This window comes from Lemur catta, chromosome 17 (assembly GCF_020740605.2).
Source record: "Lemur catta isolate mLemCat1 chromosome 17, mLemCat1.pri, whole genome shotgun sequence".
In the NCBI taxonomy this organism is placed as follows: domain Eukaryota; kingdom Metazoa; phylum Chordata; class Mammalia; order Primates; family Lemuridae; genus Lemur; species Lemur catta.
This window is the reverse complement of record NC_059144.1, coordinates 34,481,331-34,508,762: the sequence shown is the minus strand read 5'-3', so window position 1 is coordinate 34,508,762 and position 27,432 is coordinate 34,481,331.

Here is a 27,432-nt window from a genome sequence, read left to right as displayed (position 1 = left end):
GCTGCTAAGCAAGGTTGCTTTTTTTAAAGGTGGCCCTTTAAAAAAAATGTTTCCTGACACTTGTCCTATTGCAGAGCCAACAGATGGGAACAGACTAGGTCCCTGAGTGACTGCATGAACTAGACCCCTTCACCCCTCTGCTGACATGCATTGGGTTGTGATATAAGCAAGAAATAAATTTTCATTTTGTTAAACATCAAGACTTGAGGGATAAGACCAGATGCAGATGCTGGTCTTTGTTAGAACACTTAAGTTGGGCTATCTCACTGATATGTTAGAATAACCTCCCACCCCCCAACACACACACAAATATTTAAGCTCTAGTGATGCTAATATAGTAAAACTGACCCCTGAATTATTCCAGTCTCTCCCATCCTCTGTGACTGGTGAAGAGCCCCTTAGAGCTGTGTTGGAATGGAGGGTGTGGGGTGGGTGAAGACAGTGACACACTGACTGTCCCCACAGAAGCTGGCTTTACGAGAGGCAGTATTGATATCAAAAGCAAGGTGGGAGGGTGGGGGAAGGTAAAGGAGGATTATTCTCATATAGGGATTGTTTACAAATTGTGTTTATATGTTGGCATCTCTCCACACCGAAAGGGAAGTCTTTAGACTAAGATGTGATTACAAATACCAAAACTGTGAGTCCTTATGAAATAATGTTTTTGTATGTTAGAAAATGTCTCAGCTTCAGTTTTGGGTCCAGAAGAACTTACTCTTCATAAAATGAAGAAATACATTATTTTCTTGTCCTCTGTAAAAGGACCATATTTTTACCCAAGCCTTTTATTTTTTCAATTCCCATGGATTCAATTTGCCCCAAGAGCTCTGAAATGCTTAGATTTTTATTTTATTATCTTTCCTGCAACACACATTTGCTACATCCTTCTTGTATTCCACTGGTATTATAACTCCTCTGGAATGAGTCCTAGCATCTCCAATGTTGTATTCTGAGACTTGGGAAGCAAGCTAGCCATTTTCTCTACATTAATAGGCAGAAAAGTTCTGTCCTCAGGGTAGCTTTCTGATTGCTGACTATAATAACCAGTGTCACTTACACAATAAAAAGTTTTATGTGAATTTTTTTATTGTCTCCTCCTGGAAAATTGTAGTCATTGCTCATCCAGCAGATGTGTGAAGCCGCAGGCTGAGTGCATCTGTTTCTCTTCTATGTGGTCACCCTGGTCCCTACCCCAGCAGAGAGGCAAAATCCCCACGTCATCATTGTAAATCAAATATAGACAACAGGGCTGTTTTTGTAAACCTATTTGTGGCTCTGATCCCTTCTGTCTCAACTGAATCTCTCCATCTTTTGTCATTTATGGTTGCAGGAGGCTTCTCCCTTTGCTGGTATCTCAGTGTGGCTTCCCCAGAGGCTGACCCTGAATAAGAATTTCAGTGCAACTAGTTTGTCTGAGAGGTGATCCCAGAAAACACTGATAGGGTTGTAGGAAACGGTAGAGACAGGGAAAAGAAAGCAGTCAATCACGAGTATGTCATCAGGCCAGTCAGCACTGTGGGCAACCGGGGCTCAGTCCCAAGGGGGAATTCTAGAAGCCCATTGTAGAACCTGCCTCAGAATTATCTCACTCAAAAGTCAGGGAGCCCATTCCCATTGGTCCCAGTGGAGAGCAGCTTGTTGGTGGCATCAGTTCCTTGGAATGCCCAGCTTGCTGCTTCAGCGGGCAAAGTGGGCTTCTTAGACCAGAGAAAGTCCCTGGGCAAAGAATTGCGGATCCTGCTGTTCACCGATGGTAAGGGGACGTGGGCAGGAACTGACAGCATGTGCTGCACTTGGGCAGAAGAAGCAGTGTCACCTCGGGTCTGAGTTAAGTGGCAGTGCCTCAGACGAAACTTCCCCTGGGTAAGAAGGTCTTGAGGGCCTTCTTCCAGCTTGAGTTCTCCCTCACTCAAGAGTGACCTTGTAGGTGAACAGGGTGTTTTGGGACCTAAATCTTATAGCCTCAGGGGGACTTGGAAGGACACTTGTCTTCCAGAAGCTTTCCCTCCCAGGGCCGTGACACCCAAAATTTCAAAGTTAATCTGACAGTGTTTTTTTTCCCCCTGGTTAAATTAGAAATTTTCTGGGGGCACAGAAAGTATATCCAAAACGTAATCCTCATTCATCTGAAGAGTGAATGAGCCTGTTGAAACTCTCTCTCGTGGCGTTTGATAGGGTAGTGGTGGGGGATGAGAAGTGTGTGAGGTGGGCGGATGTGGTATGTGCTATGTGTGAGTTCGGGTGGCCTGTGTGTTACCTGTGTGGTGTGTGTGAGTGTCTACATGAGGACCCCGGCCATCCAAAGTGGGCACACATGTGTGGGTTTCGCTGAGGGAGGTTCTAAGAACACCTCCGGCTTCTCCCTAGGGGCTCTGCCACTGTGAGGGAGAGCCCCTTGCACTGCCTTGCTTTGCAGCTCTCCTGCTCTCTCCTCACCACCGGGCCATGCAGTTGAATTCATGCCGCTTGCAGAGTAGCTTTGACTGCAGCTGCTGCTGGCTGGGCTGTGACGGTGGCTCTGAAGTGCTCTTAGATTCTCAGGGAACTCAGTAACGGGTTGTTGGCCTGGATCTCCAGAGACCAGCTGAAAAGGCTCAGGCTCTGAGCGAGAAGGATAGCCAGGCACCACAAATGCTGCCCAGTTTAAGTGAAGAAAGTGTGAAACAAGTTTCTTAAGCAAGAAGGCCAGACATTTCCAGAAATGGAGGGAGAGTGCCTGAAGAGTCAGAATCAACTTGGGAATCACCCATTCCCTATCCGCAGTGCCTGCCTTGTGTCCAGTTTTCTTACATCCAGGAAGCACACTCGCATTGTCCCTACAAGCAAGAGACTTTGCCATGACCTTTCCAACCAGAAACTGCTGATGCCACCAAACCAGTGGTTCCCAACCCTCACCAAATACAGGGTTTACCTGGAGAGTTTTAAGAGCACCGATGCCTTAATCCACCCCAGAGATGCTTAGGTGATTGTTTTGGGAGCATTCTGATCAACAGAATTGTTAAATCTCCCTAAGGCATTCTCTAGTGCAGCCAGGGTAGAGCTCTGCTGCACTGAACTACCTCAGGTTCAAAGAGGGGATCTCAGAGAATGTCCTGGCTATTGTCAAACCAATAATTGTCATTCTAAAGTTAATACCTCCAAAAACACACTCATTATTTAGTCCTAAATGCCTAAATCTGTTCCTTATAGAGTGGAGTTATTGCTCTCATACCCTATATTCCATCTGTCAGAGAGTATTGAAAGCTCTGCCTTCCAAATGCACCTGGAAAATGGTCCCCTCTCATCATCTGCACCTCTACCCCGGGTTCAAATTAACATTGCTCGCTCTCTTGTATTATCACACTAGCCTCCTAACTCATCTTCCTAAATTTGTTTTTCTCTTCAGTCGTAGCTGATGCAGAAGCCAAGGGAGCCTTATAAATGCTGATGAATTAATGTCCTTACTCCATTAAAAACCCTCTCACAGTTTCTCATCCTGCTGTGAACAAAAACCTGAGTCTTACACATGCCTATGTGGTCTGCTCCCAACTACCATGGGAAGAGAGGATTCTTCTATGGAAGACAGTCCTTGGTTAAGAAAATAGTAGAGTTACAGAGTTAAACAAAATTCTCAAAAACTGTAATTAACCAGGGATCATTATAAAGTCTGAAGGATACACTAGGTGCAGCACATTCTAAACTCAGCAAAGAAAACCTTTTAGAAAAAGATGATACCATCCCCACTTTCCATTGACATTGACGTTGACAGCCTCACCTGCCCACAGCAAAGGGAATCCGGCAGGCTTGACAACCCCAACCACCTTGCAGGAGCAAAAAGGGCTGTGAAAAAAGTGGCCAAATTCCTTACTTTCTTGGCCTGGTCAAGATTTTCTATTTTCTGTTTTTTTTTTTTTTTTTACTGTTTCTATAGCCTGCTTTCTAGTTTCTACACTTAATAATAAAAGCACATCCAGTGGATTAATTGATGTTTTTACATAAAAGAAAAAAAAAGATTCAGCATGTCTTTCAGACTGGTGGCTAATATGAGGGGGTGCATGCTTAAGAAAAAACAATGGCACTTTACGTGTTTAAATTAGTATACTTTTTTATTTGAAAAGACATGTCTCTCAAAACTTAGATGGACTCAAGAAATATTATTTGAATACGCTAAAAGCCCTTAAAGAAGATAGCACTTAAGTAAATTGATATCAATCAAAAGTGTCAGCCATGCTGAGTTTATTGATATCTCATTTGGTGGATAAATGTCAGCTGGTTTAAGGACGTTATTGCTATTGTGCACATGTGTAACTAGTGCAAGGCAAGGAATCACTGTCTTCTGCAATAGGTGTAGAAAGAATATTTTCTATCTCTGTATGGCTTGAACTGCTTGATGGTGGTGACTTTTTGAAACCCAGAAATAGCTTTAAAAACCTGCCATCCTAACTCATGGGAAGTGATGAGTTTCAATTTGGCATGGCCATGCGATGAATTTGATGACTAACACACAAACTTCCAGCCCAATATCACCCATCTCTCGGGCCCCTCTCTTTTATTTCCAGGCTTCAATTTGAGCCCAAAGAAGCTCAGAGGCTGAGACATCCCTTCGCTCAACTGTCTGCCTCAGAGATCTGTTCCTGCAGCTGTTCAAATGGTGCTGTTGTTCTTTCCTCAAAACTTGGTTTCTCTTCCCATTCCCCAGCTGAGCTCAAACAAAGAGCAACAGATGACATATTTCTGCAAACAAAATATGTTTGTTTTGTTGTAAATACATGAAGAGATCAATAAAGTTAAGCCAAACTTTGCAAGGCCAGAGGTGTTACCAAGAGAATGACATTACAGTTACTAGACAAGAAAAGAAAATGTTTTCCAAAGATAATAAAGAGAGAGCTCACAGTTCCCCATCTAACATTTTATAGCCAAAAAGGAAGATGTAATACTGTGAAGAAGAAACACACTTCTTTGTGTCTTTGAAGCCAATGGATTTCAGTTAAATGCCTGTTATACCAATTAGGGTTCCTTTACATTTAATTATAAATCAACAGAAACAACCATTGTGTTCATTATTCAGTGAAGTCACTTTGCTATGTTTGAAATCATCCTCAAATGTCATTTTGCTTATACTTCCTATTGTCTTTGGACAGTTAATTTCACATGCAAATGTATGTGCTGGGCTTAAAAGATTAAATGTCTCTATCTTTATTGTTTACTGATACAATATTTATATAGTAGAAGCTTTCCCTCAATTAATCATACTATGTGAGTATTTGATCTAGAAATCCCCTTTGGTAAATAGAGGAGAAATGTATGAGTAAGGTCAATGGGTTTGTGTGGCAGAAAGAAAACGTACATTTGGAAGAGCTCAAGAAAGTACAGAGGCAACTGGAATACTAGGGAAAAAAAGAAATTTTGCTTCATGGAGGAGAAATGGGTCAGTAAGAGAAATGGCATATTCTTTACACCAACAAAAAAGCCTCTTTATATATGATACAGGATTTGTAGCAGGTGCAACTCTAGGTCCTGGGGGACAGCAATTAACAACAACAATAAAATTTCTGCTTCCATGGTGGGTACCTTCAGGTGGGAGGTACAGTTAAGACATACACAGAAAGAAAATAAGTGCTATGGAGAAAATTAAAAAGAAGCCAGCCAGCACCCACAAGAGTGAGCTGGAATGTGGGTCTGCTCCCAGCTGAGCTTTGGGATGGCTGCAGCCTCTGCCAATACCTTGATTGCATCCTGTGAGAGACCCAGGGCCAGAGGACCCACCTAAGCGGTACCGGATTTCTGACTCGCAGAATCTGTGAGATGATAAATGTGTTTGGCTTTAAGCTGCTAAGTTTTAGGATAATTAGTTTCGCAGCAATAGATAACTGATGCATCAGCTAAACTCTGTAACTGCAGACCTGAGAAGTAAATAAGCGCTCAGGTTTGGGGAGTGGTTTGCTATGTAGCATCACTGTGGCAACAGACAACTGATATAACATGAAATTCACACCTTGGAGTTATAGAGAGCAGAGAGAAAGGATGGTTTTGAAAAGAACAATGAGATATCAGATGAATTCCTTACTTTCAGGTCCAGGGATATCAAGAGAATATGAAATTTTTAAAACTGATTTTTGTATACAGTTTTTTAAAATAAATTTCACTGTTTGATAGCTTCATTGTGCACCTAGAAACAGAACTTCATAGTTTGTAAAACTTTGTAAATCAAACACTGAGGCTATTAATTATGACAGAGCAGAGAAAGATAAAATGTTCTTCTCGTAGCTGAGATGCAATTCTGTTCTATCAGTTGACATGCAATATTCACTTTATTTCATTTTTCTCTAGCATGAGAGAGGACCCAAAGTGCATTGTACAGCTCTGTCATATAATGATGCTACATTTTAAACAATTTGCTTTTTAAAAGGTCATTTACAGAGGTAGCTATAGGTAGATAGAAACAAATGTAAATAATCTGTAAGTACAGCAACATTTAAGGAAAGCCTGAAATACATCACAGGTAAATAGACTAATATAAATTATAAGATGATCATGATTATGATGTTGATTAGAGAGAGAGAGACCCTATTCATTGATAGGTACACATCTACGAAGGAATAATGTTACTCCAAGTGTAGTGGATACTGTTTGTTCTCTACCCAGAGCCCCTTTTTCTACCCAGTGTAGCTACCCTGCAGTTGCCGTGAATGTTGTCTGTTAAAGGCTCCAAACTGCCCACCGCTTTGGAGACTGCTCTCTACCATAAGGGAGCTGTCTCACTAGGAGTGTTCTACTTCACAGTCGCCTGCAAAGATACAAAGTATCTGGCCCCTTGCAGCATGATGAAAGGAACTCTGTGGTCTGATCCATGCTCAGAGCTCCCTGTGTGATCAAGCTGAGGTTAATCTCCAGGGGAGACCACGTCCTTGCTCAGCCCCTCCCTGACCCCATCCTGCCTCCTTCACCCCTCTTCTCCTGACAGCCCTCCTTCAATGCATCATGTGCTTTGAAATCCTCATCACAGACTCAGAGGCTCCTTTCTGCTTCCAGGGAAGCAGACCAAAAGCCTCAAACAATTTTCTTATCTTTTCACAAATTTAACTTTTAATTTTGCTTCCTGAATGTTGGAGTCCCCACGTGGGTGCATGTATCTGTCCCTGTGTTTGTCCTGGGCAGTTCTGCTCAGGACACAAATACCTGAAACCATGTTCTTGAGTCACATTGGCTTTTATTCCACAACTACCCTCGGTCTCAAAAGGCATCTTCTGTTTGGTCTTGTCATGGACTGTACGAGCTCTGTCAGCAGGAAAAGAAAGATTTCCCAATTCATCTTGCAATATGGCTATGTTAGACTTAGAAGTTCCTCTGGAGCATCATGAAAGGGAAATGCCTACCTCTGAGCTTGGTGCTCAGGGTACCAAGGGACCACTCACATATTATTTACTGTGACATTTGCCTCCACGTTCTGCCCCCTTCTGAGACGATGCATACTTAAGATCAGAATCATCAGCCTTAAAAGCGGTGGCTGGGAGAAGTCTCTTAAAGGCACAATGTTCTCTTTATGGTCATTTCTCCTCTTTATGAGCCCTCTGATAATTAACTGGGTGAAAGAAAGAGATGATGGGGATTCGGGGCCGAAGCCTCTAGTGGAATTGGAGTCACCTCCTGTGTAAAGCAATGTGAATTCTAGGCACTGTCGGCATAGAAGTACTTTCTGGAGGGTGTAAATCTTCTGTTTCCACCACAGGGGTCTTAAGGATAGAAAGAAATCAGTTCTTATTCGGAAAGTGGGAGAGAAGGAAATCTTGAATATATTTTTAAAATGTTATAGTATGATGGTGTGTAGTCAAATACCTACGATACACAGGGCAATAGAGCTAACTAGTTGGCATCTTGTTAACTTCAAGAATCCAGGGCTATCTCAGATAGTAAACTGTTTGGATGTGACAATGGGGCAAAGTCCTTATAACAGAATATAAAAGATGATTGTGTTTGAGAAACGTTAGGTTAAGGTTGAGGCTGGGAATGTCTATGAAGGAAATTTCAAAAGAATTTGCTGGGTGATTGTATGCCAGGTGTTATGTCTACTCATTCCCTAGGTAATGGCATAGAATTCTAATTACAACCTTTTGAAATAGGCAACAACGTAATCCCTTTTTACAATGAGGGAGTGGGTTCCAGGAAGATTAAAGTGATATTTCCAAGGAGTGGTAAAGACTTGCTAACTCCTAAAATATCCTTACTCTTACGAAGTGATGTTACAAGTTAACAAACAAGTAAAGTAGCAAGACACAAAGGGCTGGGTGAGTGTGAAAAAGACTTGCTATGTAGAGTGTAGGAAAGGGCATAAGCATTTCTACTGAATCCCGGGGGTAAATGGTGATTTAAAATTTTCATAGCAGTGAAAAGCAGTCTAGTATAGTAAAAAAACAAAAACAAAAACAAAAAACACAAAAACAGAAAAAAAACCGTGTACCTTGTGTCCACACTTTGATGTGCAAATTAACTTTTTGATCCTTGATTTATTCTCCCCTTGATTAGGACAAATAATACCATCAGGGTTATTGTAAAATTTGAAGATATGTGCATAGGATCTGGTACATAGTAAATGCCCAATTAACTAATTGATTAGTTTGTTTGATTATTTGCTGAACCTACTCCATGGCCCTTTACATAAAATCTGGGTGGGGTAGAAGACTAATTACTAAAGGCCGTCAAACTGCAATTTCATGGAGGAGGTGCATCTTACACAGGTGAAAAGAGAACTTGTTAAAGGAAATCGCAGGTTGCATTCCAGACCTCATCATAATATAATCTAAAGAAAATGCCATTCCCAGGTTTATTTTACCCTTCATTCCCAAACACACTGCTACTGCAGCGTTATGAATAATGACACCATGTTCTTGAGCCTCATTGGCTGATCATACTTTTATTCCACACCAACCCTTAGTCTTAAAAGTCATCTTCTGTTTGGTTCTGTCATGGACTGAAAGAGCTTTTACTTATGGTAATGTTATTCTTTCATATATGTGTACCTGTGAATGAGTAGGATCTCTCTCTTATCATCATCGTCATCATCTTGTAATTTATGTTAGTTTATTTACCTGTGATGTGTTTCAGGCTTTCCTTAAATGTTGCTGTACATACAGATTATTTACATTTGTTTCTACCCTTAATTCCTTACAATCCTGCTATTCCTCTGACTCTATTCCCTGATCCTCCAACATGTCTAGGTGTGTCTGGACATTTCATGATCATACTTCAGATCTCAGCTTAGCTATTATTCTACTGAGAATCATCCTCCCTTGACCTACTAGATACCTTCTCTATCTTATGCTACAGCAGCTTATACCTCCCCTATCAGAACCCGTATACTTCTGCATTATAATTGCTCATTTACTTATGTAACTAGAATATAACTGGGATCCTTGTGACCCAGTCTCTGAATAGTATTACTTTAAAAAAAATTGTTGAGAGCAAGTCAGTTTTACTCACTAGTGAAAATACCAGGCATACTGTTGTAAAGTGAATGTATTATTAAAGTTTACAAAAAGCCTTTTAAAATATTTTCTTTAGGTGTAGCTCTCACTTTCAATAGCTTTCTCATGCCTGAGAGATGCTTAAAACAACAGGAACAACAAAAGTGAAACAAAGTTAGTCTGTTTGCTGCTCTTTCTTTCTTTCCCCAACTCTCCCCTACACCCAGCCCACATGGCTTTCCTTTCTTCTTTCCTTGTCTATAACACAGATCTTTATTAAGATGGTCAACTTAGTTTCTCTGTATTCTTGGGATTTTCTTTGCTTTTTGCTATACTAAGGGACATGGAAATGACTAACAAGGAAGAGTCTTTCTTCACCTGGGGAATAGGGGTGGAGGGGAGGGGAAGAGAGGCTGTGAATATTCACACATTTATAATTTTGGTCCTTTGCTTATCTCTCTGTGTCCTTAAATATGCACTAAGTACATTGAAGACAAAGATTAGGTCTTGTTAAAAGCTGTATGCTCAGCCTTTAGTGTGGAACCTAGCAAAGAGTGGACATCTTACTATATGCATAACTAAATAGATAAACATAAAATGTGAAAAATTAGATTTCCTATAAATGTCACCAATTAGTCTGATTTTAAACCCTGTGAATAGTGAGTGGCCTCTGAGAACACCCCAGAGGTGACCCTCTTCTCACATTTAACAGAGAGTTAAACCACAGTTGTGTTAGGGTTGACCTAGATTGGTTCAAAGAACAAGATGATTCTTAAAAGATTTATTAGGTTTTGGACAAATCACCCTCAACATCTCTCGGCTGCATTTTCCTTGGTAGTGAGGTATGTAAAGTAAAGGGAAAGAAATGACTTAAGGACTAAGGTTTTAAAGTTTTCTGTTAAAACGTTCACTTGCAATCATGTTTCCTTCTGCTGTAAGTACCTTGGGATCCTCCTTATATTTTACTCCAATTCAGAGGCTAATCAATATATTTGTGCTTACCTGTTGCTTAGCATTCACTTTTACTTGGCCTAGGTGGGTGGGGAAATAGATATTTGTAAGGCTGAACAAAACCCATGGAGACACATAGATAAAATATTGCCCTAAAATAAAGGTAAAGTAAGCCCAGAATCAACATTAAAATTACTTTTTGACTGCTTCAATTATTTTACACATGCTATTTTTAATAAAATGGTGATGGTGATGATGACAATAACAGTAACTACTATTTGACCAGGAAATATACACAACTCTTTGAGCACGCATGGGCTCTGCATAGTAACAGTGTGAGAGGAGAACTGATTCTTCTTCCTTCCTTGGAGCTGCTACCACCTAGAGCTGCCCCATGGTGGATATAGAGGGTCCCAGTCTGGAGAGAAGTGGTGGGAAACTTCCTCTAGGGGCAGTTGATGGAAATTCAGGTCAGTGAAAGGTCTGAATCAGCTTCTGTACTGAACGTGGAAATGGCTGGTCCTTTATTATTCTCCTAATTGAGAAGAGAGAATAACTGTTTCCCATCAGGAGCTGGAGGCCAACAAACATCATGATGGTGATGGGGTAGGGGATGTGGAAATAAATGAAGATTATCTAAGCAAGATCAAAGGCTGTTTATTCAGAGCTTGCTATAGCAAGAGGGTGAGCCCCAACATGTGCATTGGGCAGGTAGATACTCAAAGGCAGGCAGGTGTAGGGAGCAAAGGCTCCTGACCCCCAAATGTTCAGTGAAAAGTCACTGGCGTGAGGTAGATCCATTAATAGGAGGAAAAGGATGCAAATTTATTTTAATGTGTATACTCGGGAAGACTCAGAGTGAAGATTCAACTCCCCAGTGGAGTTGAGAAGATTTTATGTCTTTCTGGTAAGTTGGTTTAGGGTGGGGGAAGAGGAATTCTGTTGAGGGGCAATAAGGATTGCTAGGGAGGATGAATGGATACAGAACATCGATTTACTGGTAAGTAGTTCTCTCTGGAATTTGAATGCGTCTGAGAGTCAGGATATTCTCTTCTCAAAGAATCTGTTCAGGTGTGGACACACTTCTGATTTTACGGGGGGGGGGGGGGGAAGAAAAGAACAATTGTTCTCCTAGGCAGGTCTGGATCTTCGAAAGATAAACTAACTTTTTGGGGAGAGATGAGGGTGTGTGGGAGGGAAAGGTCAGAGAGACGTTGGAGCTTCTTCAGTCAATCCAGCATGTCAAAATGCTGTATTTTGGGGTAAGATATTTCTACTTTCCTTCACCAGAGAGTGGGGAAACTTTATAGTGAAATGCTATGAAGGTTTCAGGGGGGCCCCGTGGGAGGGTGATGGCCCAGGGAAGCTGGAGCCCACTGGGTACCTGACTAGAAGGCATCTTTTGTGAGTGATTTGTGGATCTTCTTTGTCTTGCTCTAGTTGGGCCTGAGTTGAAAGCAAGGACACAAACAGGGAGGTTGGCCACCACCAACCAAGTCTTGACCTCTCTGGGCCACTGCTACAGAGGTTGTGGTTTGGCTTCCATAGCTGGTTGTTGTAGACATTGTAGGTCAGCATTCTGTTTTCATATATTGTCTGGCCACTTTCCATTTGCATATTCATTCTGGGGCTTTGAGCCAGCTGGAATTAGAATAGAATTAAAATAGAAGACTGTCTCTCAGACTCCTGGTTGAGTTTCACAAAAAAAGGATTATGGCTATATCATCACTGACCTGAAATACACACAGTGATCTTGAATTTTTTCAACCATTGATCTGCCAATGCATCAGTCATGAGCTTTGGAAACTTTTCCAAAGCTATCAGTTTTGCAAATCGAGGGCTTTCTGAGTTCCAGTTCTAAAGATCTCATTCTCTGATTCTAATCCTGCTAAGTGTAATCATCACTTGGCCAGGCTCTTTGCCATGAAATATATCAAGACAAAGAAGACACAGTGCCTGTCCCTTATTCTCATGATCCCCTGAACCAGGGTAAAAACAATTGTGGTTGAGAACTATAGTGAATAACAAATCATTATTATTCTGGGATCTGATTAGAAAGTCCTCCCTATGCTATAGAGATGTTCTACTTTCTAAAGAACTTTCCCATTTAACATGTTCACATAAGCTTATAGGTATTCAACAAAATTAAAAAAATATGTATTGAGTAGTAGGCTGTGTTCAATGCTATGTGTTAATTGGTATTTTCTTTAACTTCATAGCTATTTTAGCTGTGTCCAAGGGTCAGGGAGATAAAAAAGCAGCTGAGTGGTAGCACCGTTTGCCTTTACTGAGTAAGATAACTCTTACAGTAATGCCTTCCATTTCTGAACTTCAATAGTGAGTATTGAGATTAATAGGAGTTCATATAGTCAGGGACAAGTGAATTTAAAACACAATGGTTGATCAGCCTGTGTTCCATTGGAGACAGGGGCCACACCTTATTCAAGTCTGAGGATCAGCACTTAGTTCAATCCCTGTCACTTTTAGATGCTTTATAAATATTTATTAAATGAGCTCTACCTCATCAAACCACAGGGGAATCCCAGTCTAACAATACCGACTCTGTCTTCATTAGCTTGAGCCACATGAAATTGACCTATTATTCAATCTAATGTATGCATCACATGTATTTGTATAAATTCAAAAGCATTAAATTTCTTTTGAAATTCTGAAGAACACTGCTTAACAGTTCCTCATCAGCTCAACAATCTTGAGCTTTGCATTTAGCAAATGTGATAATGTTTATGGCGAATTTCCTATAGAATATTGTTAGAGTTTTCTTACCTTTGAACAAAGAAGAATACACATCCCACTAAATGTGTTTTGGTTTAACATACATTTTTTTGAATAACCAAAATGCAGATGATGTGGAAAGCAAGGCCTATCATGATGTATGTTTCAAATTTATTGCGTTTTCTTTATGCTGTCTCCCTAAGCAAGAGAAAATATTCAATTCTCAACAAGCTGTGGAAAATACCTTTCATGATTTCATTGCCTCTTGCTTTCTAGGCTTCTTTGCTGCCGGCATAAACAGGCTACTATTAAGATGGCAAAACTGTGTTGATAGTTTAGGCTCATACTTTGGTTAATTGTACTGTCTCTTGTTTGTGATATAATAAACTGCACTTTTGATTTGAAATCAGACATTTCATATTTAATGACTGAATCTAGTCTCAGGGTGGCTTGAGAAGAATTACAATAAACTCTGTAAGCTGTTTTTCCTGTTATAAAATTCTCTAGCTCATCCTCGCTCAAAATTTAGAGCTAAGAAATCACCTGGGGATCTTATAGAAATACGGGTTGTGACTCAGCAAGTCTGGTGGGTCCAAGATCCCAGAATATGATAATGCTACTGGTCCAGGGCTCACACTTTGAATAGCAAGGCTGTGGCCACCTTGGCACGTCCGTCAGACCAGTTAACAGCCCTACGTGGCCAGGACTTTGATGTGGCTTAAATTCACTTCCAATTTATAGCCTGCTGTGTAGTCAGCTCAGGACAGGATCCTAAAACAAGCAAACTTGTGTTGACCTCTTCTGTAACCTGCCTTTCAGTCCACTTTGGTGGCCCACCAGTACCTGAGATCCTTAATATTCTCCAGCAACTCAATGCCTCCTCTCTGGTGTCCGCATTGGATGGTAGTTCAGTGATGAATAACCTTTCTTTCACCCTCTCCCCTTCCTTAGCCTCGTGAAGAAAGGGAGGGGAAAAATATGGCCACATCAGACAAAATGACGCTCAGTGACCCAAATGGTATGGTATGATATCCACAAAGTCAAATGCCCCCAGGCATTAAAATGTACATGTATCCTTAAGAAGACTTTTAAAAGAAAAATCCTATATTGGAATGAGTATTATCTCTGTATATTTAGCATTAGCATTGTGGTACAAAGTTTGCACTTACAAACATTATCTCAGCAAAACCCATGGAGATATTAGGCATTAGTGGAAAAAATGGCAATAATAAGATAATTTACATGCTTGTCTCTTAAGTCCCAACTGGCAGAGTAATACTGACCCAGAAATAGTTTGAACAACTATCTGTAATTTGGGGCTCTGCTTTCTGAAGGACGAGGAGAGAATGTTCTATTAGAGTTTCCATCACCAGGATTTTAACCTTGATGGGGAGTGCTCAAAAGTGCCCCAATGGGTTGAAAATATATTGCTACTCCCCAAGAGGCCAGACTCCCCTGGAGGCATCTGCGTTGGAGCCCACCTGAATGGACAGCTGTAGGTGACAGTCCAGGGCAGGTATCTTATTCGTTATAGCCCAGCTCAACATTTCCAAATCAAACCAAGCAAGAAGAAAAGACAACTGACCAATGGAAGAATGAGGAGCTTTTCCTGGCCTCTAGCCCCGTGGGAGAGAGCTACATCCTCCAAAGGCTGGAGACTTTCTCTAAATCAACAGTCGCCCAAACCAACTACAAGCTTCAAGTTCTTCCTCTGTGACCCCAGTAGCTGTCACTGCCCCTCCTTTTTTCTCATTGATTTTTTTCCTCATAAAGTAAAATAAATTGGTGTAGTTTTGCAGCAAAGAAACAATTTCTCTCTCATCTCCAGAAACCTGTAGAAAATAAGGCTGTTGCTTATTACACAATTTGTCCTTAGCATCTACCTTTCAGAATGGCACAATACGGAATACTACTAAGAAAAAATAAAATCAAAACCTAAATTTTTTTTAAAAAACAATAATTCTTAGAAAAGATATGGGCAGTTATGTTTGGGAAAATTTTTAGTGTGTCTTAATTTGAATTGATTTTTAGACAAGTTGTTCAGGGCTAAAAATTTGCATACAAAATGGATATATGGTACTAACGTTTGTGTAACACTTAGAAATATATAATATAAAACACTTTCATACACAATTCTCAAAGCTCATTTCTCCTTCACAATAATCCAGTGATGAGTACATATATATTTTTTTATTCTCCATTTTGTACATGAGGAAATGAGGACTCGGAGAGATTTAGAAACCCAAGGTCATGCCCATCTAGAAGGGAACGACTTTAGACTACAAATGCCATGATCTTTTCTGATGCATCTTATTTATAACCTGTGCAGTGGTTTGGTCTCCTGAGCTGCAAAAGAAACCTGTTTAAATGTGGCTAAATAAAAAAAACGATCAAAATTTCCTGAGTGATGTGGTTTAAGCCATCTGAAGACACTGTGCTCCAATCACTGTCTTTCATGTTTTGCCTGAACCCTGCCTGCCACCTGAATAAAAAATGATTACAGTAGATTGCCACTAAAGAGAATGCTGCTTTCCATCCAGGCAGCAGAGCATGATAAAAGAGATCTTAAGGATTCTGGCAAATTAGAGCTGCAAGTCTGCATTTTTTTAATTTTGTGAGCTGATACAAATCACAGGGACCTGTCAGGGAGCATTCAGAGGCACCGGGCAATTCAACTTCAGAGATAAGTGAAGAGTAAAAGCAGCTCACTGCACATCATAATTAAAGAGCTAGTTGTCTTCAGCAATTTCAGCTCCACTGAGACTTCTAGCAGATTTTTTTTTTTTTTTTGGCTTGGAATAGAAGAAAGAGAAAAAGCGAGAACCCCAAACAATCTTTCCGAAATGTTATAATGGAACAATTTCTTAAAGTACTGTGTGGGTCACTCCTCTGGTAATTAAATGATTTGGGTCTAGACCTTGCTCTTCCATTATAGATGTCTGGCAAGTCACAAAATCACTCTGAAGCCTCAATTTCCTTACTCTAAAGAATAAAAGGGTGAATAAGCTAATCTCTGAGTCCCAACACTAACATTCTAGCATTCCATGAAATTTCTCATTTCCAATTGACTATTCAAGTACAGAAGGCTTTCAACTTTAAATGGCCATTTTTATTCTATTTTCGTTAGACAGGTAGTCCCTTGAAATGACTGACAGATGCCTGGGTTACAGATGAAATCAGTTCGGTGAAGCTACTCCACAAAATGAAAGGAAATGAATTCAGTGGTTAACAGAGCAATTGTGTCTTAACTTGCTTCTTCTACCTTCTCTGTATTGGTTTAAGTTTAACATTCCCATGGTATTCTTAGGTGACTTCTTTTGGTATCCCTTGCTTTTGTGTATAATGAAAGCAGACATCTCACTTGACCATATCCACTATAATCATTTATGAGCAGAGCAATGCCTCACTCCAGTGGCCCCAGATTGAGAGCTACTGCATTTTATGAGGGGCATTCCAGCTCCAGTGACTACATGGAGAGTTCAGGGAATGTGAAGCCCTCCCTGACATCCTAAGGTTATGACAGTCCTTTTGAGGGCCTTCATACACATTATTGTCATTTAATACTGAACATGACCTTGTAACCACACAAGCCAATCATGTATACAAAATATCCTTCCCTGATCATAGTAGGCTGTAAGAACTTCTGGCCAGAGATAGGTTTTTTTTTCCCTCAAATATTGTTTCAAACATACTAAAAAAGGTAAGAGGATAAATACAACCAGCAACCCATTCTGTAGGATGTCTATTTGTTCTGTTGATCATTCCTTTGCTGTACAGATTTTTTTTAGTTTAAGTTAAGTGCCATTTATTTATTTTTGTTGATGCCATATTTATTATACTTTTGGAGTCTTTGTCATAAATTCTTTGCCTAGGTAAATATCCAGAATAAATTTTCCTATGTATTCTTCTAGAATTTTTATGGTTTCAGGTTTTATATTTAAGTCTTTACTCTATCTTGGGTTCATTTTTATATATAATGAAAGATAGATATCCAGTTTTATTCTTCTGCATGTGACTATCTAATTTTCCCAGCACCATTTATTGAATAAGGCATCCTTTCCCCAGAGTATGTTTTGCTCTGCTTTGTCAAAAATTAGCTGGATGTAGCTATATGGCTTTATTTCTGGGTTCTCTGTTCTGTTCCATTGATCTACGTGTCTACCTTTACCCCCGTACCATACTGTTTTGGTTACTATATCTGGGTACTATAATTTGAAGTCAGCTAATGTGATGCTTCCAGATTTGTCCTTTTTGCTTAAGATTGATTTGGCTATTCAGGCTCTTTTTGTTGTTGTTGTTCCATATGAAGTTTAGGATTATTTTTTCTAGATCTATGAGAAATGTCATTGGTATTTTATGGGAATTGCTTTGTTTTCTCCTTGTGTTACTGTTTTATAAGAGCTGTGAGTTTTACCTTTGAGATGTTTCTATTCTGGTGGGTATAAATTGTTCTTTTCCATGTATAGAGCACTTTTAAGCATTTCTTAGGGGGCAGATCTAATGGTAACAAATTCCTTTAGTGTTTGCTTGTCTGGGAAAGACTATCTCTCCTTTATTTAGGAAACATAGTTTTATAGTATACAAAATTCTTGGCTGACAATTATTCTGTTTAAGAAGACTACAGATGGGACCCCAATCCCTTCTGGCTTGCAAGGTTTCTGCTAGGAAGTCTGCCATTAGTTTGATGGGTTTTCCTTTGTAAGTTACTTGGTGATTTTATGTCACGGCTTGTAGGATTTTCTCCTTCACTTTGGCTTTGGCCCTGTGGATGACTATGTGCCTTAGTGATGTCCTACTTGCCTCGAATCTTCCAGGTCTTTAATGACCTTCTTATATCTGGATGTCTAAATCTCCGTCAATATCAGGAAAATTTTCCTCCATTATTCCATCAAATAGGTTTTCCATGCTTTTTGCTTTTTCTTCTTCTCCCTCAGGGATACCTATGATTCTTATATTTGTTCACTTTACATAATCCCAACTAATGGAGGTGGAACGCACTATATGGGGAAAGGGCATGCTTGTAGCCCTGGCTTGGGTGAGGCAAAGGCATCATATGTAACCAAAATGTTTGTACCCCCATAATATTCTGAAAAAAATGTGCAATATAGACAAAGCTTCATAGGTCAGCACGTTATCATGCAGTGGGATCATATTTAGATCATTTGCTATTAATACACAAGTTCGCTCAATTAATCCACAAATACATATTAAGGACCTACTATGGACAACATATTATACTATTCTCAAGGAATTTCCCAATAGCAATATTCCACCTAATCTAAAACTCATTTAACTAAGCAATTTACTAAGAGAAGGAGCTCAGGAAAGTGTGTGCAGGTAGACATTTGGCAAGGGACTTTCTTGATTAGTACTGAATGAGTCTTATCGTTGACAAAGAGAAGATAGGATTATAAGATTGTAATGATATCTATCCTGATTTTCAAATTTCAAGAACCCTTGAATATGTTGGTAAGAATTATAGTATTGGAAAGTAGAGCTGAAAAAGAACAGAGGTGATGGATAATATTTTACCCTGGTATGGGACTTCTGACCATTTCATCAAGTACAGTTGTATCCATCACTTATGTTGATGCTCACCATCCCCCCCCCAAAAGTAAAGGAGCTAATACTATCTCCATTGAAAAAATGAGAATATTGAGAGTCAGAAAGTTGACATAATTTATCCCATGCCACCTTTGAGCTAGTAAGTGGTGAAACAAAAACAAGACATGGATCTTATGAAAACTTATCTGATATACTTTGTGCTACTACATTGTACATTTCAACTTGAACCACTTTCAGGAAAACCTATCCTTTGTGACCTTTGCATTTTTGTTTAAGTCTGATAAAGGTGGAGACCCAAAATATCAAAGGTTATTTATATCATTACAATATTTACACTCACAAGTATCTTGTTTCATCCTTATTGCTAGTAAACTTCTTTATCTTATGCATATAGAAATTTGGGCTGTGTAAACAAACAGTGCTAATTGAATAATTGTCCTCCATTGAATGTTAATTAATCTGTTTACTACCTTCCAATGGCTATGTTCAAGCCATCAGTGTTTCATTTTGACTACTTCAGGGAAGACACACTCTTGTGTTTATTTTCAAATGCATAATTTAGGAAAATAACTATGTGAAAAAAATTGCAATAAGTTAAAAAGAAAATGGAATATATGGCACCCACCTTTCATCAACATTTCTTATCCTTAAGGAATAAAGAAATATCTCCCTATTAAGGTTCTTTGATTTAACATATCAAAAGTCCAAAATGTTCACTTCCCAACATACTCTGTATTCACATAGTTCCCTTCAGTGCTGTTTGGAACCTAATTCATTTCTTCATATTTTCCTTTTATTCTTTCACTAAACACAGATTTTATGATTAGTGCCCTAGAAAGTGCCAGAAGATGTTTCTAAGAGGTAGAGAAAATTGCCGTTATTTCTTCACTGAAATAACATTGTAGGGTAACAACCTTGAAAGTGCCAGGATTTCAGCACTCAGGGCAAAATTACTATTACCTAGCATTAACTCTCTGACTAGGGATGATTTATCTATTTGTTAGAACGTACTAAGCATGATGTGAATGGAGTCTGTGCCTGCACAAAAAATATTTCAATGAAAAGAAAGCACTGTTTTTATGTGAGGTGTGATATCCCAGATCAAGTCGAGCAATCCCAAAAGATAGTCATGAATCATGTACTAAAAATAGTAATGAATATATCCTCCCAATCAGCTCCATAAATCAAGTTACGTGATTTTGTTCTTCATGAGGCAAGTTAGATCACCAAGAGGAATCATGGTGATCGGCTCCTCTGGGAATTTCTGAGGAGTTTATTTGCTTTTCCCATCTGTCCAGCTTTCTTGTAGGTTCTTCATTACAAAAAAGTAGCATTTGACTGAAAGAGGATAATTTCATATGAGGGGGATAGAGGAGAATGGGTGCAATTTGTCTTTTTTATTCCAGTACCTAGACTGCTATCCTGAAACTGTAAGTTGCATAGTCAAAATAGATTTGTGCCTCTATTAGTGATAACTTAAATTTCCTGGGTACCCTGTTGGTTTATTATCCCTAGAGCTCAGTACACGTCTTGCAACAGATAATACATTCAATTTATTTAGTTTAATCTCTAAGAAATCAGTGAGGAATGAAGCCAGATAAAAGGTATATAGAGTGAAGAAAGTGCAGTGCAGTTACTGAAACATTTCCACACATTAGCCAATTTGATTTACCCACTTACCCTATGGGCTACGAGAAACCTGAGACTCACCTACATAAGTGACCCGCCTTAGGTGAGTTTCCACCTTCCACAAGATACAAATGTATAATCTGAACCCTAAATAGCCTGGTGATCCTTCTGCCACGCTTATCTCAACATCATAAATTGATCTACGAAGAAATAAAATTTGCCCATACTAGAACCAATTGTAGGTAACCATAGTGTTCTGTATACTTGGAAGTAAAAAACATACTACAGTATTTTTCTATTAATATATTCAAAATATTAGAGAGATGTGAACAAACACACACATATCTGTGAAGACAAATGATAGAAGGAAAATACTAGTTCAATACAAATCTCCATGGGGTAAATGAGATTAATTGCCAAGTAAATAATATGGACAATTCTAGATGTTTCTGAGTAACACTTTCTAATATTGTAAAAGAACAGAAAAGAAACTGTCATCTTAATAATTACATGTTGAGGAGGAGCATTGTAGAAATTCACCTTCCCATATCTCTTTATATTTATAGCCCATGACGTTATCTCTAATGAGAGGAGAATTCTTACATAAACCACTTAATTTCTGTGGATCTGAATCTCTTCTTCTATGAGATCCAGACGGTTATATTTTTCCTTCCTGAAACAAATTTTCCTTGAAATCCTCTAAGAACAAGCATATTAATATGAGTATCATAGACAATCACTGGTTTGGGCTGGTCTACACTGAACTCTGTTCAGAGAGAATGGTAATAGGAACCTTCCAGGAAGTCTGAGGACTTGGCGTTAAATTTTAAATCCATTATCATCTCCAAATGGGCAGGAGCAGTGTGACCCAGAAATGTTGCTTTCTGTAACTAAACAATGCAAGGACAGCAACTAGACAATCTGAGATGCAGCAGGCTATGTATGATTCATGACATCACTGGCCTTGCCATAGGACCATTTTGGAAGCAGCTGAGAACACAGTGCTTTAGAAAAGGAGAAATTACAATCTTTTGAGAATGGAAGCCTCTCATCTGCCACCCACTTTTTGTCCTTTTTATAGAAAAAAAGAAAAAAATTCTCTTTTGTTTCTTTGTACTCTTTTCTCCCAACACCCTTCCCACACATAAATTCAACTCCCTTCATTTCCTATAGGACTATTTGGAACCATCGTGAATGTTTCATCAAGGAGGATGGCTTTGAACTAGAGAATATACCCTCTAAATAGTATCTTCAGTGGGAAGGCTGACTGAGGTGTATGAACTAAAACATCTTTCATTCTAAAAACAAAGAAATGGAAATTAGCCTTCTCAATGTCTCCCCCAAGATAAATCTTTATGACAAAAATGCTTTTCAACAAGACCTAGTAAATTGAAATTGTTATATGCAATACGATGAAAGTCAAAGGACAAAGTCTAAAAAATTAAAGGGATAAAATTTTCCCTTTGTTTTTTTGTTTTTTTATGAAGAGAATGAAATACATCCTTCTGTTTGCTTTTCAAAATGCCAAATGGAAGATAGTCAATAACGCAAAAGCATTATTTCTGTTACATTGTGTTACATTTCTAGTTCCAAAAAACGTAATCTTGGCAAATCATAAATGCTTTGGATTCACTAACAAAATTAAAAAAAAAAAGGAAAGGAAAAGAAAATCACACCCGTAAACCAAGCATGTAAACCTGTTGTTTTTCTCCTGCTTTCACTCATCTTGGTTAGATTCTCCCGTGTTTAAAAACTGCATTTCAGGTTAAATGAGAGCTGCTAAAATCTTAGATGGACATTAAAGACGTCAAAAGTGCTAAAGCCAAGAAATGACTCTGACTGAATATAAGGTCAGCCAAGTTCCATTTAATTATCATGTTGAATACAGCTGGCCAGGCTGGGGTTTTGCTTGTTTGTTTGTTTTTAAAACTCTCTGAATTGCCTGACAGGGATGCCATTTCAAAAAGCCTCCAGTCAGGATAATTTGGGACAAGGATAAAGGATGTGTTTTTGTTTAAGCATTCTTTGTTCACAAGAGCATAAGAGATAGACCAGAGCAATTAATATATCTTAGATGAAAGTGTCTAGGACTTAATTTAAATAAAGCCCCAATGATTAATTAATTAAATCATTAAATGGAGCTCATTTGATCTATTTTGCATGATAACATGCTTTGGAAATATTCGTTAGAAAATCATGTAAATGATGTTTAACCCAAGGGTGAGAGAGAATGAGGGTAATTAATTGGTAGAAATAATAAACCAGCATTTATTGAGTGCTTATTAAGACAAGCACTCTTCTATGTCGTTTACATGCATTATCTTGTTTAATCCAAATAAAAATAATATGAGGTAAGCATTGTTAATATCAGTTCTTTGTATAAGGAAAACAAAGCAAAGTGAAGTTAAAGAACTTGCTCAAGGTCCCCTATTTGGTAATTAGCATAGTCTGGATGCACATCCAGGTGATCTGGTTCCAGAGCCCATGTTCTGGGTCACCACACTGAGCCAAGGAAGGTGGCAGAATTAAATCCATATAGACTAATCGGTTGGTACTTACAGATTTAATATTTAATTGTTGCCATTCAGGAGCCTCCTTAAAGGTCTTTTCCAATTTGTAATTTTTCTGAAACAATTATTTTGAATCATGCCCACTACCACGCTGGCTGGTAGGAAGGAATTTCTCAGCTAGTTAGCCTGCCCAACCAAATACCCTTCTCTGTGGCCCTGCATGGGTGTTCCATCTCATCCATGATTGCTTACGCCACAGGCAAATATTTGTGAAGTGATAAAAAAACGGATTTCTTTCTGAAAAATGACCTGGAAAATTAAACACGGTGCTGGTCTTGATAAAGTTAAAATAATGTTCTGTTTCAAAGTAAGTGTGGGTTCTTTAGCAGAAAATAGAATTTAGAATAAATTACAGTGTGAAATGTTGGACTTGGTTGTCTATATGTCATCTTGCTTCAGTGAATTCAGAGAAATCTCAAGTCAGGGCAAAGTCTTCTCATTATCTAACAAGCAAAATATTATACCTACTAAGTGACTTAAAAGATGATGTTAACCTTTTCAATTATATTCCACTGTACTTAATGAGGAAAATTATGTGGTATGAACAATCTAGGAATGTTTAAACATCTTGGGGACTGTTTCCTGGACTTAGTTGTCAGAAGGTGTGGGGTGGGGATCAGAGAAGAAAGAGAAAGAAAGATTTACCGATACTACTTGACCCCCTTCCAACTTACCCAAATCTACCAAGTTTAGAAAGTATGAGGAATGGAAAGAATTAACATTTATTGAGCTCTTATTTGACACTTGGAGTATTGTATTCCTAACCTCAAAAACTAAACAGGAGGAGTCACTGAAAATTTGTTATGCTCTTTCTATAGCAAACTCATAGAAACCACCTTGTTCTCAGCTGCAGGAATTGGCTTTAAAACTTCTTTAAAATTTTGATGGGTAGAACCTGGAATATTTCTCTTTTAAATAAGCAGCACTTTCTATCCAAGTTGAGGTAGAGGTTGAATTTACCTTTGGGACACTCTTTTCCTTTGTTTTGTGACTACTGTCTGAGTCGGCATTTTAATTATACAAATGTGAGAAAAGATTCCACCTTCTGTTCTCAGGAAAACCTCAAACCTTGATAAATCTGAATGCAGATGATTTAAAACTGAGAGAAAAGAAAACTTTAGCAAGCTGGCAGAATAGGACTTTCTAGCACTCATCTCTCACAGAAACATCAATTTAAACAATTATTTATGCATGAAAATACCTTCAAAAGAACTAAGAAAACTTGGTGAGAGATTACTGCATCTGGTCATAGCACAGAAATAAGAACAGACACATTGAAGAGGGTGGGAAGGATGGTTTCATATTACCTGCATCACCCCTCCACCAAGCCCAGGCAGCACAGTGTGGACAGAGAACCCTTCACATGGAGGAAGAGAAGAAAGTGAGCACCATACTTTTCCTTGGACCCCAACACTGGGACCACACCAGTAAAACCCAGCACTGGGCAGGCTGTTAGAATGGTTATTACCAAAAAGCCAAAGGAAAACAAGCGTTGGGAAAGATGTAGGTATAAGGGAACCCTTGCATGCTGTTTGTGGGCGTGTAAATGAGTACATTCATTATGGAAAACAGTACATAAGTTCCTCAGAAAAATCAAAAATAGAACTACCGTATGATCCAATAATATCACCACTGGGTATACATATAAAAGAAATGGAATCAGATGGAAGAGATATCTGCATTGCTATGTTCATTGTAGCATTAATCACAATATCCATGATATAGAATCAACCTAAGTGTCCATCAATGGATGAAGAGATAGAGAAAACATGGTATACATACACAATGGAAGACCATTCACCTTTAAAAAGGAAGGAAATCTTGTCCTTTGTGACAACACAGATGAACCTGAAAGATATTATGTTAAGTATAATAAGCTAGACATAGAAGGACAAATATCATATGATCTCATTTATATGTGAAATCTAAAAAAGTTGAACTCATAGAAGCAGAGAGTAGAATGGTGGTTGTTAGGGGCTGAGGATGGGGGCAGGGACCGGAGAGATGCTAGTCAAAGGATATAAAATTTCAGTTAGGAGGAACAAGTTCAAGAGATCTATTGTACAATATGGTGACTATAGTTAAAAACAATGCAATGTATTCTTGAAAATTGCTGAGAGTGGATTTTAAGTGTTATCACCACAAAATTTTATTTAATATTTTTTTATTTCACCATATTATGGTGGTACAAATGTTTAGGTTATGTATATTGCCTTTGACCCACCCAAGTCAGAGCTTCAAGTATGTCTATCCTCCAGGTGGTGTGCACCGTGCCCATTATGTGTATATATACCTATCCCCTCCAGCCCCCTCCCATCTGTCCGAAACCTGATGAATGTTATTAGTATACGTGCACTCCAGTGTTGATCAGTTAATGCCAATTTGATGGTGAGTACATGTGGTGCTTGTTTTTCCATTTTTGTGATACCTCATTTAGGAGAATGCGCTCCAGCTCTATCCAGGATAATACCACAGGTGCTAGATCACCATTGTTTTTTGTGGCTGAGTAGAACTCCATGGTATACTACACCATATTTTATTAATCCACTCATGTATTGATGGACACTTGGGTTGTTTCCACATCTTTGCAATTGTGAATTGTGCTTCTATAAACATTTGAATGTAGATGTATTTTTTATAGAATGTCTTTTGTTCTTTTGGGTAGATGCCCAGTAATGGGATTGCTGGATCAAATGGTAGTTCTACTTGTGTCTCTTTGTGATATCTCCATATTGCTTTCCACAGAGGTTGCACTAGTTTGCAGTCCCACCAACAGTGTATGAGCGTTCCTATCTCTCTGCATCCATGCCATTTTTTGTTTTGGGACTTTCTGATAAAAGCCATTCTCACTGAAGTTAAGTGGTATCTCATTGTGGTTTTGATTTGCATTTCCCAGATGATTAGAGATGTTGAACATTTTTTCACGTGTTTTTTGGCCATTAGTCTATCTTCTTTTGAAAGTTTCTGTTCATGTCCTTTGCCCACTTTTTGATAGGGTTGTTTGATTTTTTTTTAGAAGATGATGGACAGGAAAAACCACCAGCCAGAGTGTCTCTGCAAGAAAGATTTTAGAAGAAAGTGAAAAAAAAAAAAATCGGCAGATAAACATAGATCCGATGAAGGTCGGAAGGAAGAATGCCTGAAACTGCAGGAGACTCCAGGGGAAGAAGTTGTGGAGGAGAACTGGAAGGAGAAAGGCCCTCCAGAGGCTTGGAGACCAGCGACAAGGGTAGGTGGAGCGTTTAAAATTCTCCTTCCTTGCATCTCGGACTGCTGGTGGGCTCCTGAGTGGTTGGAGAAACCTGTTAACACCAGCCCAGAGATGGATGCCGCCAGTGAGCAGAGCTTGGGGTACAGGGCACCAGGCTCCCAGCTCTCTCAGGGCACCTCCCACCCCACAGACCCCAGCCCATTGGCAGGCGCCATATTGCTTCATTCTCCCTTTCCCCTTCCCTACCTGCAGCTGCCAGGAGAGACAATTTAGCCACCACCCAGAGGCATCTGCAAGGAACAGGACCTTTCCTTTTGGGGCCCTATAGCAAACTGAGGGGTACTCAGACTGTGAGCTTGCTACCCACCAGTCCCCCCAGGTGCTGCTTGCCTGGTGACTCCAGGAGAGCTGGGCCAATCCCAAGGCAGAGAGACATTGATCCAGGTTGGACACCCTGTGGGGGACTTGAGACCAGCACTCTTCTCCCTGGGAGGGTCAGGGATTAATCTCTGGGCCCAGGGGACAGGCCTGTAGACCAGATCTTGTACACCCAGGTCTCGATTGCATTGCCCGGGGGCACAGAAGGGATATTTGTGTACCAGCCAACTGAGATGTGTGTGCCTTCGGGGGCAGATCAGTGTGCTTGAGAAGCAACCCTCCTCCCAAGGGAGGGCCGTGCTGTGTTCCCAGCTCAGGCTGCGATCCTGGGCAGTGAACCTCCCGGACAGCATCACAGCCAGGGGAGATCCGCTGGCTTGAGGTCCTGCCTGCTGGCAGAGGCCTGGGAGAAACCGTGGAATAGGGGAGGGTGGAAAGGAGCGAGGCCTATAAGGAAAAAAAATTTTAAATAGGTGAGGTAATACATATGTTGATAAACTGGATTTGGACATGCCATAATGTTTACATGTTTCAAAGCATCTAATCTTCAAGGTCCAGTTTCCTTCCCTGAATGTGTATGAAACCTCATTGCTCCTGTCCACACAGCCATCTTCTTTCTCTTTCTCCTTGGTTATTTCTGTTGCACTTTATTTTATGTTCTATTGTTCTCTTGTCATTGACTATGCATAAGACTTGTTTTTCCAACAGGATTGTAACTTTATGATTTCAAGTATTTTATGGAAAGTTGTAGGGCATTAAAGAAAGAACGAAGAGGAAGGAAGGGAGAAATGGGGTAGACAAAATAAGGAAAGAGAGGAGGGAAGGGAGAGGAAAGTGAAGGAGGGAGGTAAGGAGGAAGGAGGCGGTGATATGAACAACATGATGGCACAAAGTCTGAGCCCACAGAAGCACAACACTACTGTTGGGTATAAAAGGTTCTTAGCAATTACTAGTG